At 33.9% G+C, this 16,331-nt stretch overlaps 1 protein-coding gene across 7 annotated transcripts in view; it reads left to right on the forward strand.

Moving 5' to 3' along the window:
• Positions 1–16,331, forward strand: part of MPP7 (membrane palmitoylated protein 7) — a 227,991-nt gene that overhangs the window by 36,090 nt on the left and 175,570 nt on the right. Inside the window, exons 1-2 of one of the 7 annotated variants that reach the window (XM_031939800.1) lie at positions 12,030–12,160; positions 14,436–14,579. The exons of 4 other annotated variants lie outside the window; for them this stretch is intronic. The gene's annotated coding sequence lies outside the window, so the exon portion shown is untranslated. Of the gene's footprint in view, positions 1–12,029; positions 12,161–14,435; positions 14,580–16,331 lie in introns of those variants that run through there. 2 more of the 7 variants (XM_031939799.1, XM_031939801.1) reach the window with 2 other exon arrangements.

Raw genomic sequence — 16,331 nt, forward strand, 5'->3', positions numbered from 1 at the left:
CCCATCTTGAATTAGGAGGTTTTTCATTCCAGGATAGTTCTTAGCAACCTTCAAAAAATTAAGTTTTTCTGTCCTAGAATTCAGTACTTCATCACGCACCTGTGGAACTTGCCATGAAGTACACTGGATTTCCATTAGGTTTTAGATTTCTTTTCATTACACTGGGGAGGAGAGTGATAACTTGTACTGTGTACTTGGATTAACACCAGTGTTATTTTCTTAATTGGTGTTAAAATAGGTTGCAACTTTCCCAGGGCCACAAGAATTTACTATATGATAGACTGTTTCTTTCTTTCTTTCTTTTTTTTTCTTAACTGGTTTTCTTATTACATTATTCATACTGGAAAGTTAGGAGATAGGAGGGACTTCGAATGCCAACCAGAGGAGTTTATATTTGATCTTAGAGGCAAAAGGAAGTCATCGGAGTTTATTGAGTTGGGGAGTAACATATCTGAAATTGGAGCTCAAGAAAAATCACTTTAATCAGGGCCTGTATTAGACAAATGGCAGTGTCAGAGGAGAGGAGGCATCTTCTAGAGACAGGGTAGCAGTGGTAGGCCTTCCCAAGAGATTAGACATGGGGGCTGGGGGAGTGAGGAGTCAGGGGTGAGTCTCGGTGTGGAGTCTGAGGGACAAGGGACATAGTGGCTCAGTGGTGTGGCAGAGGTCGGGAGAGGGAGCAGGGGCCCGGGACACAGCAGAGGCCCTGGTGTCTTCGGCCCAGTCTTTGCCTCTGGCACCATCAGGACCATTAGAACACATTGTTCTCGTTTGCCGATTCTCTTGGGGGAGTCTCTGTGTGCTTGGAGTAGACATCTCCCTGCGTCACCAGTGGGTTTAAGGCTGGTGGCTTCCCCTCCACTTAGTTTAGCCCATCTGCTGATAGATTTCTCGGGCTGTGGCTGCTGTGCCCTCTATGGCTTCTTGCAGCCGTAGGTGAGAAGTGAGTCACAACTGGACACCCAAGGGGATTGAGCCCCAAAAGGGCTTACTTAGTGAGTCCTCAGCACCAAAGGAGCGAGTTCTCACTGAACACCCTTACCCCGTCATCCCCACTCTGTAGTAATAGGGAAGCTAGGAAGTGGGGAAATATGAGTGGGAAAGATGATGAGCTCTGTCTTGGACATAGCAAGTTTAATATGTTTACTGGTCATCCATTGTGAGATAACTGAAAGGCAATTGGAGACTGTGAGATAATAATTAAAATGATGGGAGCTGATGAGATTATCAAGTGAAGAAGAGGAGGATCCATCCACTACAGAACCCTGAGAAGCACCTATGGTTAGAACCTCTGGAGGTAGATCTGGAAGAGATTTCATCAGAGGAAACTGAGAAAGAATCACAGACAGGAGGAGAATTGGGGAGAGTGGTGTCTGGAAACTGACAACAGAGCACCAGCGAGGAAGGGGCAATCACCAGGGTCAGAGGGTGTGGAGAGGTTAAGGAGAATCAGTCTATAATGAACGAATCAAGCAGTAAACATTTATTAAATGCCTAATATGTGCTAAGCACCTGAGAATGAAGACCATTGGATTTGGCAGCTAAGAGGTCATTTCTAACTGGAGAGCAGTTTCTGTGGAATGGTGAGGTCAAGGGTAGAATTGTAAGGGATCAAGAAGAAAGAGAAGAGAAAGTGGAGACCCTGATTGTAGATGGGACCTTTACTACAAAGGGCGGAAGAGATTGAGGATGATAGTGGCGATGGAAGAATCAAGTGAAATTTTTTTCAGGATGGAAGATACCCGTGGGTGTATTTGTAGCAGTAAGGGATAAGCCAGGAGATAGGGAGAGATTGAAAGTAAGTCACAGAGGGGGTGACAGAGGGCAGTTTGTAAAAGGGGGTTGGAGTCTGAGTACTTGGACAAGGAGAGGGATTATCTTTGGTGAGAAGTGAGAGCACTGCATTACATGAGACATGATGGAGGAGATGGGGCAAAAAGCTTCTTAGTGATAGAAGAGGGGGGAAGGTGAATAGCTTCAATTTTTTTCTATATAATAAGAGGCAAGCTTATGAGGCAGGATTCTCATCTAAGAGGGTTGGAGGAGGAGGAGCAATGGGAGGTGTGAGGAAGGATGACAAGATTTTAGAAGAACCTCTGGAGAGAGTGGGATAGTGAATTGATAATGGTGGGCCTAGTAGGATTGCCTAACAGCAGTGAGAACCCTGTTTAAATCGTGTAATAGAAATTGGTAGAAAACCTAGTCAGAAAGTTTGGGATTTTTTTTTCCCCCATCTTCAGTCAGCCACTCATGTATAGGAGTGTAGGTGGTGAATGATTAAAGTGATCCAAAGCTGAGATTTTATGAAGAATAATCAATGAAATCAAAAGGGGGCTAGGGATTCAAGAGAGGAGAATATCTTTGCGGTATCTTTGCCAAGAAAACCCCGAATGGGATAATGAAGAGTGGGACATGATTGAAATAACAACAGCTAAACTCATTGAGTAATTTGGGAATCTGTAGCCTGCAATTACCAGAATTTTGTTGGGTTGTGGTAGATATGAATGTAAACTTCAAAGGAAGGGAGATTACTGAATGGTGGAGGTAGGGAGAGATCCTGGAAGTGACCATGGGGAGCAAGGACTATTCCAACTCCATTGCCTTAACCAGTGACCTGAGGAGAATAAGTGAAAGTGTCATCAATTCTGAAAATCAATAATTGTTGAGTATGTAGTAGGTATTTAGTAACTATGTGTGATATTTTCTGAAAGATGTACCTTTTTGAAAAATGTGTCTTCTGTATTATTTCTTAATTTACATTTGGTAGGAAAGGTTTTTTGCAAGTAGTAACATCAAGCTTTTGTTCAAGGATTTAATTGGATGTAGGAGAAAAGAAGTAGATTGGCACAGAGGCAAACATGTACTGGTAAATATAGAAAATAAACACTGGCTTATTCACTTATTTCATTTAACTATTTTGAAAACATGAAAGGGGTCTTTGTAGCCATTTAGCTACAAATATGATAGAAACAAGATTTCATGGTTAAATTTTGATTTCTCTCCAGTGAATGCATTAGATTGAAACATGCAGAGGTATTTAGCAGAAAGAGACTATGTGGGAGAGTGCTAGACTTGGGCCCTAGAGATCTTGGGTATCTGATTCTAGCTCTGACACTAAGGAAATTTGGGACTGAGAACCAGCCCTTTAACTTCTGTATGCCTTGATTTCTTCCTTTATAAAATGAGGATCTGTTTTATTATGCCCCTGGGAAGATCAAGTGAGACAATATGTCATGTTTTTTTGGTAAATTTTAAAGTGTTATCTAAATTTGTTATTATTAGAAACACATGATTTTTGTACACTTTTAAAATATAAAGAATCCATTGTCACATCTGTGTTGCTTTAGTTAGTATGACGGAAATTCTATCCGTGATTTAAGGGTTTTTTTTTTTTTTTGTGTGTGTGTGTTAAGTTATATATTTAATTCAACATTATTTTAAGACTTAAATTTTTTTGGCTTTGTTACTTGATGATCTGTTGTTCCTTGTGCTTCTATAATATGTTCCTTTTAGCCATCTGCTTTGAAGCAGTATTAAGAACTTTGATATTTATGGTGCCTGGAATGCTTTTTTGATAGGACTATTACCTGATGCAGAGTATATTCTGTGATCGATCCTAGCTAAAGATTTAATCAGTAATGGTGAAATTCATTTTTATTTTAGTGAGATGCTTTGCTCAGTTAGTTTCAGGACTTCTATATCTAGATTACTTGCAAATTTTGTAGGGTGTAGGCAGTCAGTAAATCTTATAGAAATTTTTGATTCTAAAGTAAAATAAGTACTTTAAAATTTTATACATAATGTTGCTTAGCATTTTTGGTATTGTGTTTTTTCTTTTATTAGTTTGAAACCCAGTTAGCATAAGCAAGTGAGACTTTTATACCAAAAAAAACTTTCATGTATGAATAGCTTGTGGTGATAGAAGAAGTTTAATGGGTTCTCAAGTACATTGCAAAACCACTTTGTACAGTGATTTTCTATTTATATTTGTAGATACAAATGGTAGATACAGTAGCATTTACATTTCTCAAATTATTTCCCCCTGTGTAGGAAGCTGTCTTTATGTTCTTGGCTATGCCTAAAGCAGGCCAATTTCCTACTTTAGGTTCGATATTGAAACAAATCTCTCATTGGGAAATCATTCAGTAATTTAACAAAAGGAGATTTTTGTGGCTACAGTAAAAGAGAGATATCCAAAAAGGACATCCTAAAGTTGATTCAAAGCAGTGAAGCATTCTTGCATAAATTTTCCATCATGATCTAGTAGCCAAACATTAGAGAGCTCCTGGGACTTGTTAGTTTCTACTCAGGTAACCTGGAAGTAATATCACTAGCTTGAGCATTTTAATCCAAGGTTTGAATCAACCAGTTCCTGAGGATGATCTCCAATACCATTAAAAAAAAAAAGCCTGATTTGCTTTGGGTGGGTAGTATTAAGATATTGCTCCTACCATTCCTTATAATGAAATATCAAACAACAAAAAGAAGGGGCATTCAGTATTTTTTCATTGGTGTAAACTTTTTCATAGCTTTCATTTTCTTGGTGAAAAAAAATTTTTTTCCTTGTAGTTTAACAAAACAATGGCACCCTCTGCTGATCCTGAGAAGTATTGCTTAGTGCCAAATTTGCAAACACAATAATGAATCTATTTTTGACTTTCTTTTCTCATTATTTGACAAAATATTCTAATGTTTGTGTGTGTGTGTGTGTGTGTGTACGTGTACACGTGTGTGCATGCATGTATAGAGGTTTGGTAAGCTTTTAAGGAAAGATGCTTTGAAGAGAGAAATTTGTCTATATATGTATATGCATACATACATATTTATTCTTATTTTATTAGAATAGCTTTTTATCAATAAAACACACGCATGGGTAATTTTTCAACATTGATCTTGAAAACATTTCTGTTCCAACTTTTCCCCTTCTTCCCTCCACTCCCTTCCATAGATGGCTGGCAGTCCCAATCATGTTAAACATGTTAAAGTCATACATATTTATTCAACTTTTTTTGTCTATCTTTGACCTCTTTGGCAATCTGAAGCCTTGCATTCTGCAGAGGAATGTTTTTAATGTGAATAAAATAAAAACACATAAGATTACAAAGGAAACAAATGATAATGACAGTTACCAAATTTAAAAAAACAAATTTATGAGAGGGGACATAGTGATGTGTGCTTCTTTATGCATTAAGTACTAAAACAATGCTTTTAAAATTTAGACAAGTTAAGCAAACTATTTAGTAGAACATTCTCAAAGCAGTATCTATTTAAAGATAGATATATGTATCAATTAGTGCAATATGAAATTGTGAATTTATAGGTGACAGTTACAAACAGGTACTGCTAACCTGTTCTGGTTGTATACATTTATAATTGAAAGAATATTAAGTGTCAATTAAACGTAAGTGAAAATAAAGGTACAATTTTTTTCCTGTTCAAGTTCATAGACCCTTGAAACCTATTCATGGGGCTTTTTGGAGGAAGGTCTGTGAGATCTCTGTTTTGGTCCTTTCACTTTCTGTCTTGTATTTTAATGATTTTTTTTCTTATTTGAAAGCATTCTTCTTTAAAAAATTATCATTTCTTATGTTTTGCATGATTATACACTGCTTAGGGTCCCAGGGAAAGGAGGGAAGGGAGGGAAAGAATTTGGAACTCAAAAATTTAAAAAAATTAACATTAAAAATGGTCTTTATATGTAATTAGGAAAAACAAAATATTTTTTAAAGTTTTTATTTTAAAAAGTGGGTCTTTTTAAACATTCCAATAATTTCTTAATCGTCTCTCTCTCTCTCCACTTAATATTTCCTAGAACAAAAAATGTTCAAAAAGCACAACTAATAGTTTGAATCTTTCCTGAGAGGAAGAAGTATATTTCATTACCTATTTTCCAGGCTGTCTAGTTGCAGTTAATCAGCTGCCTTTGCATTTTGTTTTTATTTTCGTGACTTTAGTCATTATGTATATTCATCTGGTTTTGGGTTTTGTTGTTTGTTCTCTGGCCTTCTCAGTAAGACACTCTCTTTGGTGAAAGCTCCTCCCCACATGTCTCACAAGGAGAGAGGAGATGTGCTCCCTGCTTCCGGCTTCCACCTATGCCTACTTCTTCCCTGTTTCCCAGTAACTTTCCTTTTTCTTTATCATTTACTCCTTTCATCTGTGTTTACCTTTCAATCATTTTTACCTCTGCTGGCTAATAAGTCACCTCCCTTTTTTCTCCAGTACTTGGCTCAGTACTTTCAAATTCATTCTATAATCATTCTTATCTTCAAGGAGACATCCACACCAATATCATATGACTTTTAAAAATGGCTTACTAGACCATAGACCTCAGTGTTGACTCTTTAATCTCCATTATGTAGACCTCATTATTACCCCTGAACCAGGCCATTTCCAGGCAAAAAACACCAAAATGTCCCTCTTATATAAACTCTCTCTCTGTTGCCTCATGCCTATAAACTTATTTTCTCCTCAACTTTCTTCATTCTTCCATATTCTTCTAAAAGAAGGCCTTCACTTGCTGAAGCTTCCGTTTCTTTTCTTCTTAATCCCGTGGTTAATCAGTTCATCTCTGTCCTGTTTTCACCCATTGCATTCTTTGTTCTCCAGTCATTCCACAGTTCAGGCTGTGAAAACCCTTAGTTCATTTCAATTGAATTGTCATTATATTAAACAACTATCACAATGTATAAGATACTGTGAATTTAATATACAAAACCCAGTGTTCCATACTGTCTCCTCCTATTCTGTACTAAAAATTCATGTTATCTAAAGTCAACTAGATTCTTATTGGAATCCTCTTATTAATTTTTTCTTTTCATTTTACTAATTTCTTTTTTCTGTATTGCCATTATTTCTTGTTAGTATCCATTTTATGGTTCTAAAATAAATGCTGATTGGTATAGAATAAGTGTTAATTATTTTAAATGAATTTTTCCCTTTTAGTTTTGATTTCAGACTACTAATAAATTTGTATTCAGCCACTGCCTTTTTCTTGTGCTTAACGTTCCTTTTGCCAGAAATGAAAAAGTTATTTGTTGTCTATCATCCTTGAGATTTAAATTCAAAGCATTCATTTGTATGAATCCTTGGCATATGTTAAGAATCTTGCACTTACCAAGACCAAAGGACATTTTGATATCATTGAAAAACAAATGAATAAAATGGAACTTTAGAAAAAAATTGTGTGTGTGTGTGTGTGTGTGTATTTTTTATTTTCGTATTCCCTAGCTTTCCCCCTGGCTCTTTTTACTTATAACAAGGATATAATTTAATCATTTACCAACATTTATTAAACTCCTGTTATATGCAGGCACTGTACCAACCATTTATTTAAAAAGAAAGAAATAGAGGAAGATAAAATATTCAATAAAACCAATTAACACAAAAAAATCTGTTATAAGCTATATTCCACATATGTAAACCTCAACTTCTACAAAAGAAGGGGAGGCATCTTGTTATATTTTGGGGGTCAAACTTTAAAAAAAACATTTCCCCCCACCAATCTTCCTTTTTATAATTTTGCAACATTGAGTTTTGATTGTTTTATGCTTATTTTTTCCATTTACATTGTTGTGAAGAAGCTTTTTACTTTGTCTTTCAGTGGAGACACATAACTTGATATCATCCATAAATGTCATGTGTTGGTTCTACTGTTTAACTAGAATGTATATATAGTTCTATTTAGAAATGATTATAATGGGAATAAGGCTAGAAAAAATCATAATGGCCTTCAATTTTCTTCTTAAAAAGTGCCATATTTTTAAAATGAAAAAAAAAAAGTGTATTTGTCAAGTATCATTAAGAACAGAAAAATGGTGCTTAGAAACATTTTGAATGCTTATAATCTCCATTAAATAACTTTCATCAAAAATATAACAAATTCAGCATCTTTGTTTAATAGTTATCTTGCTTGTAATTTTGTCTTCTGAAACTCCTGTTTTTAGAAAATGCAAGGACCCTTTGCTTTGTTTAATTACTTTTTGGGGGGAGGATATAAACTATGGATATTCTTCTTGTCTCTCCAAGATTCCTTCTCTCTATCACAAAAAAAAAAAAAAAAACCAAACCCCAAACAGACTTCTCTTATAACAAATGTAGTAAAATAAATACACTAGGCATGTCTGAAAATACAAACTTAATGTTTTATTATTATGCATAATTTGTGGATTTTGCATTAAATAAAGATTTTCATTGACTTCAGAGTACTTTAGCTTTTCCCCTTAGAGTTTAATAGTCTCTTGATTTTATCCTTTGTATAATCCAGGGGAAAATGATTTAAAAAAAAAAATTTCTCTGCACTGGCAATATGTTGCCGAACTTGGAACTAAGGGTGTTGTTGACAAAAAGCATCATGAATCCATTTCCCTATAACTGAAGAGATCTCCTTACATCTTTATTATGAGATAGAATCAGTATGTAATGAAAGTTTTCATGTTCTCTTCATTTCATGTGCTGTTGTGGTTTGCCTACTTGGTCAACTACAGCTATTCTGAATCATTTCCAATTAGTGGAAGTCACATTATCTCACTTCTGGTTCCTTCCTGTTATAAAGAATATCTTTTAATAAATCTCTGTCTTTCTCTGTCTATATCTTTCTCTCTGGTAGTACTCCTCCATTTTCTCCTTTTTTTCCCCTTACAAGTAAGTATTGTGCTTGAATTTTTTCTTTTTTCCTCTTCCTCAGTGCAGATGCTGAGTAATCACATTTATCGTTTAATACAGCACTTGTCATTAGCCAGTAGAAAATTAAGTATATCTTAACTCTTATTAATTTTCTTTGTAATCAATCAGGGTTGTAAATTGTAACCAATTTTGGCAGTTAAAAATAACATGGATTTTCATTTCTCAGTAAGAGATCTTGTAAAAGTCTTCTATCATTTCTAACACTTGTGTGAGCAGATATTTTTATTCCAGTTCAAAATCAAGATACTTCATATATAGAACCACATTTACTATTTGTTTGGTATTTAGCTAAATATTGTAAATTCTTGTTTAAATAAGAAAAATGTTTATAGATTATTATAAGATTATTATGGCATGGTAAACATCCTCCAAGTTGAAACTTACTTCATTCAAAGTGTTATTTATATTCAACTTTATTTTTAAAATAAAGATTTAATATCATCTTAGAGATAGTGATAAGTACATGAAATCTTGTTGAATTACTTTTTGTTTCTTATAGAATATTCTATAGGAAATATTTATAATTGTTTTATAATTAGTTTGTAATTTTATACTTAGAGTTCATAATTATAGGTAGAACAAAATTTTCTTTTTAATGATAATAATTGGGGAGGCAAAAGTTTATCTTTGTAGTATTTGTAAGTACTTAATGAATAGATCTAATACAATGTTATGTGTAGAATATTAACTTTTCTGGGAGGTCCATGCCATAACCTCCAATCCTTTGACTGCTCAGTTTTCTCCCAGTACATCTCTCTTGTACAAGGTAATTCCTTTTTTATTTTCTGCCTGAAACTACTGTAATAGTTTTTATTTAGTCTTCATGCTTCAAGTCTCTTGCTATTCTGTGTCTCCTTTTTTAAAGTCCCAATTTGCTTTTTCCTAAAATACATCACCTTCCCTACCCATTAAGATTCAATAACTCCTTATGAGTAGGTATCAAAGTTTTTTTCTCAACTATTTTTTGGAATTTGGAGGAACAACATTTTAGTTGGATGAAAAAGTTTAGCAAAACTAATCAACATATCTAATGAGTCTGCTATTAATGACAGTGTTCCCACACCCACTGCTAAAGGTGTATACTAGCTTTATTGATGAAGGTGGATACCCAGAAAAGCACAAGCAGGTCTTTTTTTATATTTATTTGTTCCTTGTTCTGATTTTTGTTTCAATTATAAAGGTTGTTCAGAAAATCGTGTTTAACTAGTTTTTATGCCAAGTTTTTATCATATTTTTTTTTATCCTTAATTGCTTTTCTTTATTTTATGAGATAATACCACTTAATATTATCAGTCATTCTCTGTAATTTCTTTCCAGGAAATAATGGAGTAAATTCACATTTTTCCCCCTTTTTGTTTATTATCTATAATGTTTTGCAAATGACCAGTGTTGTTCTCAGTTGTTCTACATTTTTGTTGGATTGGGAGAGCAAATAGTTGTTTATAATAATAAATACAATTTATTTATTAAAAATAATAACTAAAAGATTAATTTATTTCAGTTATTTCTTATTTTTAAAATTTAATCTGTTCCATATATTTTACTTGTTTTAAAACTATCACTGTTAGTCATTTTAATTTTGATAATTATGACTTTTTAACATAATTTGAAGTTTTGGAAGTGTTGTTCTCCCTTTATTCCTACCTTTATATTTTTCCCTTTCATATTCTAGCTCTTTTGTTTTCTCCAAGTGAATTTTTAAAATGTTTGTTGGTAATCCTAAATCTGTAAATTAATTTAGGTTGTATTATTCTTGTTGACCTGAACCCACCTGAAACATGAATATCCCTCCAGTTATTATACCTCATTAATATAACATAATTACTATTCTACCTTTTTCTACATAGTTTTGCTTTTGAGGATCAATCACATCCTACTCAGCTCTATCCAATCTTTCATTTGTACTATCCAGTTACTAATAACAATCTTAGAGATATGGTTTATATTTCCACATATAAAACTAAACAGTTTGTTCTTTTTGAGTCCCTTGAAAATAGTCTTTGATGTTGGCTCTTATATGGTAAAATTTCTATTGAGTTTAGGTTTGCATCAAAATCTATCTATCCAATCATTTATTTAAATAAGAGCTTGTTAATGTAATAGCCTTTAATCCTGGGTAGGAAAAATGGTGCCTCTGACGTTAGGTCTTCCTTCAGTTCTCTCCTCCAGACTGGAACCTTTAGCCAAGAACACCACCCTCCTGTGAGGGCCCACAGTCAACAGCTTCCTTGGCCCTCTGGTTCCTTCTTGCCCAGGGTCCTGCCTCATCACAGCTGGGCCTGGTGTTCAGTAGTGATAGAGGTTCCCTCAGTCTTCTAGGCCTCTAAAACCGACTCCCCACAATGTCCTGGAGGTGAAACTCCCATGACTGGGGCTGAGGTTACCTCCAAATGCTGCTAGTTTGTGTTTCCCCCTTGCTATTTCACTGAAGCTGCAGGCCAAAGCTCCATTCTGGGATCTTCAGGTGATTTAATGAGAGTCCCGTTCTGTCCCTTTTCACAGATCTGCTTTGGCCATGAAGCTCTATTTTGTTTTGTTTGTAGGGAAAATCTGGAGAGCTTGAAATTTTTGGACCTATTCTGTTATCTTCCCAGAATCCTTTCTGGAGCATTTTTTAATATGATTGGCCATGGTTTGGATTTTTATCCTTAGAAAACTGCTCGTTTATTTATTTGACCATTTGTCAACTGGAGAGTGATTCTTGTTCATATAGATTTGTAGTCAGTCAGTAAATATTTATTTGGTGCCTACTGTTTTTTAGGCATTATGGTAAGTACTGGGGATACAAAAACAGTAAAAGAAAGTCTCTATTCTAATATGCAAAGAAGTATGTATAAACAAGTAACACATAGGATAAATTGGAAATACTTAGCAGAGAGAAGGCACAAGAATTAGAGGATCAGGAAAGGGGTAAGAGAACCTTTTGTCTGCCTTTTGGATATTTATAGCCTCGATTTTAGGCTACACAAAAGTAGCCAGGAGGTACCAGAAAGTAAAGACAGGAGGAAGAATTCCAGACATTGGAGGCAGTCTGAAAATTCATGAAGTTGAGAGCTGGAGTGTCTTGTTTGAGGGATAGTAAAGGTAAACTAGTGGCACTGCTGTGTGTGTGTGTGTGTGTGTTTCAACCAAGACTGGAGAGATAGAGGTGGAGGGTGGCAAGTGAAGGGCTTTGAATGTCAACTAGAATATTAGAATTTATTGAGTAGAGAGGTGACATGCAGTTTCTTAAATATGTTGTCAACAATCATTTTTTAAGTTCTTATATTATATGTTAGGTTTTTTTTTTTTTTTTTTTTTCCTTTAAGTTCTGGGAATACAAAGGAAGGTAAAAGACAGTCTTTGTTCTCAGGAAGCCTACAGCCTAATGGGAAAGACTGCATGGAAATGACTATTTACAAACAAAACATCTGAAGATAGTTTTAGATGTCAGACATTGAGCTGAAGGAGGACTAAGAAATTCTTCTTGTCAAAGGTAAGGCTTGAAGGAATCCAGGAAAGTTGAGACAAGGAGACAGGGTATAGAGACATGAAGAGCCCCTGTTATGGGGGATAGCCAGTGAAAATGTCTTGGGAGATGGAGTAGATGGGGAACACCAAGGAGTTTAGTTTCATTGGTTTGCAGACTATGTATGGGGGAATAGAGTATAAAAAGATGGGAAAGTTAGGGAGGGAACAGGTTTTATTATTTATTTATTTTTTTGATTTTTTTTTTTTTTTAATAGCCTTTTATTTACAGGATATATGTATGGGTAACTTTACAGCATTGACAATTGCCAAACCTCTTGGGGAACAGTTTAAAAAGGCTATAAAACCCAAATGGATTTTTATATATGATCCTGGAGGTGATAGGGAGCCACAGAAGTTTATTGAATTGAGGACTGGGGTAGTATGCCACAGTCAGACTTTTGTTTTATTTAGGAAGATCAGTTTGAGAGATCAATGGAGCATCTTGAGAGAAGGAGATCAACCAGCAGGCTGTTGGCGTAGTCCAAATATGAGGTGATGAGGGCTTGCTCCATGAGAGACCAGCAGTGTTGAAGGGGAGAAAGAGACATAGGAAAAGTGTTACCAAGTTAGAATCAGTGGAGTTTGGTTGGGTAGGGGGAGGAATGAGAAATGAGTGGAGGATGATCCCTGTGTTGTAGCCCAAGTGACTAGGGAGGATAATGGTATCCTCTACGCTCATAAGTAAATTAAGAAGGAGGGCTTGAGGGGAAGGATAGTAAATTCAGTTTTTGGAAGTCTTACCTTTAAGATGACTATGAGATATCTAGTTTGAGATATCTAATAAATAATTGAAGATAGGAGACAGGAGACTAGGAGACAGGTGAGTTTCGTTCAAATAGTAATAGAACCATCTTCATGACAGTTAATTCCATGAGAGCTGAGAAGGTTGCTGAAAATCAAAAAGGTATAAAGGGTGAAGAGAAGAACACTCAAGACACATCCATGAGGGATATGCAGAGTTAACAGGTATATTGAAGATCCAGCAAAGGGAGGAGTTGTCCGACAAGAAAGAGACATTACAGAAATTTCCAAATGAATTTAGATATTGCAACATGACCTGTTACCATTTCATATTTCATAGAAGGTTAAGAAATTTTTCTAAGGGATAAATAAACATGAATATACTACCTCTGTCTTGGGAACTCTACTTGATTTAAACCATTAAAAACCTCTAGGCTCTACTTAGAAGAATGGTCAGAAAAACACTGAAATCTTATGTGATATGTGGTTTCATAATGAAGAATTAAGCAATATAAAGAGAAATATTGTTATTTCAATCAATGACATGTTTCATTTTTTTTTTTTGAATTGAAGTTTATCATTGCACTGATTAACATTCTAAAATCTTTCAAAGTTGTTTTTTCCTCTTTAATGTTACATAAGTTATTCTCTGATTTTTGCTTACTTTTGCCCTGTATGTGTTCGTTCATAGGGGTCTTCCCAGTTTGTTTTTGTGACAAAAAGAACTTCTGTTTATGATTAGATAATATTTAAATGCAATTTTTAAAAGACTTTTGAGAGCTGAACTTTGCCACATATAACATTTCTAGATGTTAGTGTTTCTTGATTTCATAGATTTCTAGATTATAGATCAACAATCTGATTGATGGAGTACAATAGACATTGCATTACTTTAAGAAAGTTTATTCTTTTTGTAATCCATATAGTTTTGTGGAAAAACTATACTTGTATTAGAAGTTTGTAGCTGAAATATTCATAGATGATACTCTGATTATGGTAGCTTATGTAATTTTGATGGGATTTAAACTTTTTTTTAATAACATTGGATATGTATGCAAATAAAATACATAGAATTTAAAAAATATTTTTGAAGCATTTTCAAGTTAATGTTGCTCTCTTAGACTTTGAAACTTTGGTGCTTTAGTTTTCATTGTCTAGTTGGCCTACTTGTCACAGTCATAGCTTGTCATCTCAGAATTTTGGACAGTTTAATGATGAAATGACTGAAATGATCATTGCTAGTTTGGTGTTATAAATTAAATGCATGCTTTAAAATATAGAAGAAAATTGAAACCACTGCTTAGAAATTATTAGCACTTGGTTTTCTCAAGTAAATTATATAACTTTATAGAATTTTTATTGTTTAAGTATAAAGTGAAAGACTTAGACCCGTGGACTCAACCAGTTTTTTTTTTTGTTGTTGTTGTTGTTGTTTTGTTTTTGGAAAACCAAAAAAAAAAAAATTTATAATACATGTATCTCCTGTGTTTGACCACTAGATGTCAGAAGTACTACAGGAGCCTGAGAGGTTACTAGGGGCCTTGTGGAAATTCAACATCGAATCCTTAGACCTTCACATATTTCACTGTTTCCAAATGACAGATGCCAGAAAAATCTGATACAGTGTGATATATAGAAGCAAGGTACAACTGGAATAATGAAATTTCAAAAATAAGCCTTTTTAAGGGCTGATTCTAACAGTCCTATTGGGTATTGTAAATGCCTCAGGTGCACTTGATACTGCTGTTACATTCCTGGCATTTGGGTCTACTTTTTATGGAAAGATGGATTGGACTTCAATTTAAGAATATTCAGTAATCCCTCTCAGGACATACTGTAACAGCTGGTATTTCTGTGTTTTAGCAAATCGATTCCATACAGCAGTCAGTAATACTTATGACTAGATCCTGACAAATTCCAAAGCATTTTCAATAAATTTAGCCAAAGAAAATAGCATAATCACTGCAAAAAAGTAGCATAAGTTGTAGGTTACCTCTCCCCGCCTTTTATTTTTTACCAGCAAAATATTAAGAATTTTACTCATTAATTTCATCAGATCACTTCTATTTCTTTATGTATGTGGAGGTTCTGGGGGGAAATAACTATGCTTTATGTGTATTTCTTAATAAGACTGCTTGAAGATTTTAATATGAATGTTTTATTTCGAAATTTAAAAAGAATGACGTTTAGATCTTTTAATATATAGAGTTCATGTAGGTCAGCCAATTGCAGCTCAAAAAATGTTTTTTATTGAAACTTATTATCTTAATCAGTTATATATATGGAATAATTTTTTTTTTAAAAAACCGCTTACATTAGATCTTTTTACTCCATTTGATAAAACGTTAAATTTATGCATAAAAGGAAGGTATAATATATGTGACTAATATAAATTCTTGAGAAGGTGTGTGGGGCTTGACAGTGAAACTGTCTTACAAATGGAGATCGGCTGTTTGTCTCTGATTTAGAGCACTTTGCCTTTTTAAAAACCTGCTATAACAAATCTCATTTTGATTATCCCATGCATTTGGTTGATTTGAATGTGTTACTTTATCTTTAACTCTCCTAGACTCTTAATTCTAAGAACATCTTAATATGGATTATTTGTCACTTTATATTTGTATGCAAATGGATTTAATTGTGGTGTGAAGATAGTGTTACTCTTTAATATTAATCTGGAGAACATTAAGAAATCCAACCATTTAATAAAGTCTGTTTTGCTGTTTCTTATTTTTTTTTTTTTAAAAGTTTAAGTTTATGAAGATCATGTCCTGCAAAGCATTCTTCTCCCTATGTCCATTTTACATGCATTGTACTTTGGTGTCTATTATACCAGTTTTTATAATGTGATAAAATTAAAATTAAAATTATTGTGTTTACTTGACAATTTATTCCATGATAGATTTTACTAAATTAACTTTTCACTTTAACATTTAAATGATGCCTTTCTCTTCCTTCTTCTTTCCTTGCATTTCTCAATAGAGCTAAGTTTACCCTGTTCTCTAAATCTGGTAGTCAAATTGTTTTATAATATAATTAACTCAAAAGTATGGAAGAGTGCAGTGGTGGATCAAATGACAAATTTTAGTAAAATGTTTACCATATTTGTATTAATTTTTTTTGTAAAAAAATTTTTTTAAACTGGTTTAAGAAAAATAAGTTATATTGAAAATAAATTTTTATTTTGAACTCTATTGACAGAAGAGAAACTAATTTGGATATTGTGATAAATATGACAAGAATATTTAAGTATATATGTATACATACATATGCACACATTCATAATACATATACACACAGAGATACTATAGTTGCCTATGTGATTTATTTTTTTTTACAAATACAAAATTTTGTATGGTCCCTTCTTGGGACATGATGATCTAATTTGAATCACC

This window comes from Sarcophilus harrisii, chromosome 5 (genome assembly GCF_902635505.1).
Source record: "Sarcophilus harrisii chromosome 5, mSarHar1.11, whole genome shotgun sequence".
In the NCBI taxonomy this organism is placed as follows: Eukaryota; Metazoa; Chordata; class Mammalia; order Dasyuromorphia; family Dasyuridae; genus Sarcophilus; species Sarcophilus harrisii.